The sequence below is a fragment of the Nicotiana attenuata genome, unplaced genomic scaffold, assembly GCF_001879085.1.
Source record: "Nicotiana attenuata strain UT unplaced genomic scaffold, NIATTr2, whole genome shotgun sequence".
NCBI lineage: Eukaryota > Viridiplantae > Streptophyta > Magnoliopsida > Solanales > Solanaceae > Nicotiana > Nicotiana attenuata.
Window position 1 is genome coordinate 192363 of NW_017670941.1, and position 6579 is coordinate 198941.

Below are 6579 nucleotides of genomic sequence, written 5' to 3' on the forward strand. Positions count from 1 at the left end.
GGCATGCAAGTTTTCTTTGAAACCACTTATTGATCCAAAACATTAGTAGTTTAAATAATTGTTGCATTAACTTAATGGTATCATGTTCTGTTTATTTTTTTACTTTTCCTTTAACTTATTTTTTTTGGTTTTATTTGAGTAAAGAACATTAAAGTACAAAGTCTTGGTTTTTGCTATCTACTTCCAGCTCATTAGGTTACTTGGAGTCCAACAATTGGTTTGAGTGTTCTTTGAAAGATTTTTGATCTTAAATTTGAAGATTGCATATCAAGGAAGTTGATTCAAAGATGGATAATTCTTCTTAAATTATTGTTCAACAGATCTATGGAAGATTGCATTTGAATGTACATCCAATTATCTTATGAGTTTAATACTAAAAACTTCCATCAATTTATTTATTATTATTATTATTATTATTATTATTATTGTTGTTGTTATTATTATTATTATTATTATTATTATTATTATTATTATTATTATTATTATTATTATTATTAATTTTTCACTTACCAACCAACCACAAAAATGTTTTAGAGGGTACTAATAAATCTCTTAGTAGGAGACCGTCATGATCCGAATTTTCCACCGTTGGGACCGTGATGACGTCTAACATTGTACTCGCTAGGCAAACCAACGTTACAAAATATTTCACCTTTTTCCTTTATCTTTTAATAATTAAAACTTAACAAAAGTAAATCAGCAGAAATAAATGCGGAAGAACACAGTTTAAAAGATTATCTTTAAGCTAATAACGAAAAATCGAAATAACTTCTACCCAGAACTGGTGTCACAACTCACGAACAGTCTACAATACTACAAATAATGGTCTGAACGAAAAGTTTACATCTGTCTCGAAAGTAGATAAAAACAGAAATGAAGTAGGATTGAAGGGGACGCCAGGGCCTGTGGACGCCTGCAGGACCACCTTGGGTCTCCGGAATGCAGCAACAGCAACCAACCTCTCGATCAGCCATTAGCTCCATAATCTGCACAAGAAGTGCAGAGCGCAGTATCAGTACAACCGACCCCATATACTGGTAAGTGCCGAGCTTAACCTCGACGAAGTAGTGACGAGGCTACGAGCCTACGATGGGGCGTAAATAATATATATATCCTGCAACAGTTTATAATAAGGCAAAAGAAAATACTGAATGAAATAGAACAGTAACTTGCATAAAATCAATACGAAATCCGGTCGTTCCACCAATACTTAGCTATAACCAATCCTTCAGAGATTTCCAGCAGCATAATAATGAATCTCAGCAAAAGAAGAATATATATAACAACAAATGATGCGGCGCGCATTCCGATCCTACCATATAATCAATAACAATATGAACATTCACCCATATTACTCCTTGTTGCGGCGTGTAACCTGATCCCACCTGTCCACCCTTATTGCTCCTCAATATATCACCCTTATTCCTCCTGTTGCGGCGCGCAACCCGATCCCACCTGTCCACCCTTATTACTCTTGTTGTGGCGTGCAACCCGCTCCCACCAGACAATCACATTTCACCCTTATTCTTCATTTTGCGGCGTGCAACCGATCCCAACATATCAGTAGCAATCACAAAATATGAACAAGTATTTCACAGTTTTACTCATACTTTCCAAAATATTTATACCTCAAATCATAACAACGGAAGATCTATATAATGAAGAAACTTCAACAGTTATTACTACATAGCGAGACCAACCACGGTGTACCACGAAGCACCAATAAACCAACTTGAACCAACAAGGTATGTAAATGAAGCCATGAAACAGTTAATACTTCAGTAGAGAAAAGTAACAGTTAAAACGAAGCAAACAGGCATGAAAACATTTATGACAGTTAGAATGAAATAATTAGACATGGAAACATTTATGAGCAAGTAGCAATTAAGACAGGAGAGTAATATATGGGGAAACAGGGAAGGGAACAAGCCAAAATGATAATTTGGTGGCGCATAGGTACTCGTCACCACACCTATACACCACACACATGGAATTTCACATAGCAAATAATTCGGGGATCCCTAATCCCTCAAGTCAAGGTTAGACCAAACGCTTACCTCAAGCCAACGGGTATTTCAAAGCTCAATCAGCGCTTTACCCCTCGATTCCACCATCAATTCACTTGTATCTAGCCATAATTTACTTAATAACATGAATAAACGCTAAAGAAAACAATTCCAATGCATAATCATAGATTTCTCAATATTTTTCTCATAAAGTAAAAAATCGACCCGGACCCGCTTGGTCAAAACCCGACGTTCGAACCAAAACCCGATTACTCATTCACCCCCGAGCCCGGATATATAATTGGTTTTGGGATCCGACCTCAAATTGAGGTCTAATCCCCAATTTATAAAAATCCCTAATTCTATCCATACCCCCCAATTTTTACCATAGAAATCTTAGATTTTTGGTTGGAAATTCATGAAATGTGATGGAAAAGTGAAAGAAAGTGGGTTAGGATCACTTACCAAAGTTTTAGGGAAGATTTGGTCTTGGGAGAATCGCCTCTAGGGTTTTAGGATTTGAGAAATGTGAAAAATGTGTGAAAATCCCGTCTAAGTCCCAACTTAACAGGCGCAGATTTCGCAATTGCGACTGGAGCTTCGCATTTATGAAGCTCGCAAATGCGAACCTTCGCAATTTCTGCTGCCTTCGCAAATGCGAACCATTTGGTCGCAAATGCGAAGTCCCCCCTGCCCTGACTTCTTCGCAAATGCGAAGAATATGTTCATAATTGCAAACACTGGCCTCCAAAGCTACTCTTCGCAATTGCGATGAGTAGGTCGCAAATGCGAGGCTTGATCTCGCAATTGCGAGATTAGAGGCTCTGCAACAGAACTGAAACACACCAGCAAAACTTCTAAGTTCAAAACACTCCGTATCTTATCCAACACTCACCAGAGCCCTCGGGGGCTCAAAACCAAACATGCACACAAGTCTTAAAACATCATATGAACTTACTCGCGCGATCAAATCGCCAAAATAGCATCTAGAACTATGAATTCGACACCAAAACTCATAAAATTTTCAAGATAGTTCAAAATTTCTATTTCTCAACCAAGGGTCCGAATTACATCAAATCTCTTCCGTTTTTCACCAAATTTCACAGATAAGGTCTAAATACCATAACGGACCTGTACCAGGCTCCGGAAGCAAAATACGGGCCCGATACCAACAAGATCAAATCTTATTCAATTTCCAAAAACTATTATTTTTTCAGTTAAACAATTTTCTTCGAAAATTTATTTCTCGGGCTGGGGACCTCGGAATTCGATTCCGGGCATACACCCAAGTCTCATATTTTACTACGGACTCTCCGGGACCGTCGGAACACAGGTCCGTGTTCGTTTGCCCAAAATGTTGACCGAAGTCAACTAAAATCATCTGTTTAGGCCAAAATCATTATTCTTAAATTTTTTCACACAAAAGCTTTTCGCTACCGCGTCCGGACCGCACACGCAAATCGAGGAGAGATAAAAGGAGGTTTCCAAGGCCGCAGAACATGAAAACGGATTATAAAACAAAAGATGACCTTTTGGGTCATCATATTCTCCACCTCTAAAACAACGGTTCGTTCTCGAACGGACATAGAAAAGTGCTTGAGTCGGTGAAAAGATGGGGATATCGGCTACGCATATCAAACTCGGACTCCCAGGTAGCTGCCTCAACAGGCTGACCTCTCCACTGCATACGAACCGACGGATAACTCTTCGATATCAACTGTCGAACCTGCCGGTCTAGAATAGCTACCGACTCCTCCTCGTAGGTCAAATCCTTGTCCAACTGGACAGTGCTGAAGTCTAACACGTGGGATGGATCGCCGTGATACTTCCGAAGCATGGACATATAAAAAACTGGATGCATAGCTGATAACACTGGCGGAAACGCAAGTCTGTAAGTCACCTCTCCCACTCGATCAAGGATCTCAAAAGGTCCGATAAACCTAGGGCTTAACTTGCCCTTCTTCCCAAATCTCATCACGCCCTTCATGGGCGACACCCGAAGCAACACTCGCTCTCCGACCATGAATACCACATCACGAACCTTACGATCGGCATAACTCTTTTGCCTGGACTGAGCTGTACGAAGTCAATCCTGAATGATCTTAACCTTATCCAAGGCATCCTGTACTAAATCTGTAAACAACAGAGCCTCCTCCAGCTCAAACCATCCAACTGGCGATCGACACCGTCTACCATATAATGCCTCATAGGGGGCCATCTGGATGCTCAACCGATAACTGTTGTTGTAGGCAAACTCCGCTAACGGCAAGAACTGATCCCAAGAACCTCCAAAGTCAATAACACAGGCGCGAAACATATCCTCCAAAATCTGAATAGTACGCTCGGATTGTCCGTCCGTCTGAGGATGAATGTTGTGCTCAACTCGACCTACGTACCCAACTCACGCTGCACTGCCCTCTAGAAATGCGAGGTAAACTGCGTACCTCGGTCAGAAATGATAGACACGCGCACACCATAAAGACGAATGATCTCACAGATATAGTCTCTACCAACCCCTCCGAGGAATAGGAAACTACCACAGGAATGAAATGCGCAGACTTAGTCAGCCTATCCACAATAACCCACACTGCATCGAACTTCCTCTGAGTCCGTGGCAGTCCAACAACGAAGTCCATAGTGATACGCTCCCACTTCCACTCAGGAATCTCAATCTTCTGAAGCAAACCATTATGTTACCTGCTGACAATTCAAACACCGATCTACGTATGCAACAATGTCCTTCTTCATCCTCCTCCACCAATAATGCTTCCGCAAATCCTGGTACATCTTAGCGGCGCCCGGATGGATAAAATACCGGGAACTATAGGCCTCCTCTAGAATCAACTCACGAAGTCCATCCACATTAGGCACACAAACACGACCCTGCATCCTGAAAACTCCATCATCTCCAACTGTAACCTGTTTGGCACCACCGTGCCACACTATGTCCCTAAGGACAAGCAAATGAGGGTCATCATACTGCCGATCTCTGATACGCTCAAATAATGAAGAACGAGCGACTGTGCAAGCTAAAACACGGCTGGGCTCAAAAATATCCAACCCCACGAACTGATTGGCCAAGGCTTGAACATCCAAAGCAAGCGGCCTCTCACCGACTGAAATATACGCAAGGCTGCCCATACTGGCTAACTTCCTACTCAAAGCATCGGCCACCACATTGGCCTTCCCGGGATGATACAAGATGGTGATATCATAGTCTTTCAATAGCTCTAACCACCTTCTCTGCCTCAAATTGAGCTCCTTCTGACTGAACCAATACTGTAAACTCTTATGATCCGTGAACACCTCACACGACACGCCATATAGATAATGCCTCCAAATCTTCAGCGCGTGAACAATGGATGCTAGCTCCATATCATGAACTGGATAATTCTTCTCGTGAATCTTCAACTTTCGCGAAACATATGCAATAACCTTGCCATTTTTCATCAACACCGCACCAAGTCCAATACGAGATGCGTCACAATATACTGTATTTGGCCCTGAAACCTGTGGGCAATACCAACACTGGCACCATAGTCAAAGCTATCTTGAGCCTCTAAAAGCTCGCCTCACACTCGTCGGACCATTTAAACGGGGCACCCTTTTCCGTCAACCTGGTCATCGGGGCTGCTATAGATGAAAACCCCTCCACGAACCGACGGTAATAGCCTGCCAATCCCAAGAAACTGCGGATCTCTGTAGCTGATGTGGGTCTAGGCCAGTTCTTGACTGCCTCAATCTTCTTCGGATCCACCTGAATACCCTCTGCTGATACAACGTGACCCAAGAAAGCAACTGAACTCAACTAAAACTCGCACTTCGAAAACTTTGCATATAATTGGCTATCTATCAAAGTCTGAAGAACGGTCCGAAGATGTTGATCATGCTCCTCCCGACTGCGGGAGTATATCAAGATGTCGTCAATGAAGACAATCACAAAGGAATCCAAATAGGGTCTGAACACTCGGTTCATCAAATCCATGAACGCTGCTGGGGTATTTGTCAACCCAAATGACATCACTAAAAACTCATAATGCCCATACCGGGTCCGAAATGCTGTCTTAGGGACATCGAATGCCCTAATCCTCAACTGATGGTAACCAGATCTCAAATCAATCTTCGAAAACACTTTGGCACCCTGAAGCTGGTCGAATAAATCATCAATCCTCGGCAATGGATACTTGTTCTTGACGGTGACCTTGTTCAACTGCCGATAATCTATGCACATCCTCATCGATCCATCTTTCTTCTTTACAAACAATACCGGCACACCCTAGGGCGAGACACTAGGTCTAATAAAGCCCTTATCAAGCAAATCTTGCAGCTGCTCCTTTAATTTTTTCAACTCTGGCGGGGCCATACAGTATGGCGGAATAGAAATGGGCTGAGTGCCCGGAGACAAATCAATGCAAAAGTCAATGTCCCTGTCGGGTAGTATCCCCGGCAGGTCTGCAGGAAACACCTCTAGAAACTCACGAACAACTGGTATAGAATCCATGAAAGGAACCTCGGCGCTAGAATCACGAACATAAGCCAAATAAGTCAAACACCCCTTCTCGACCATACGCCG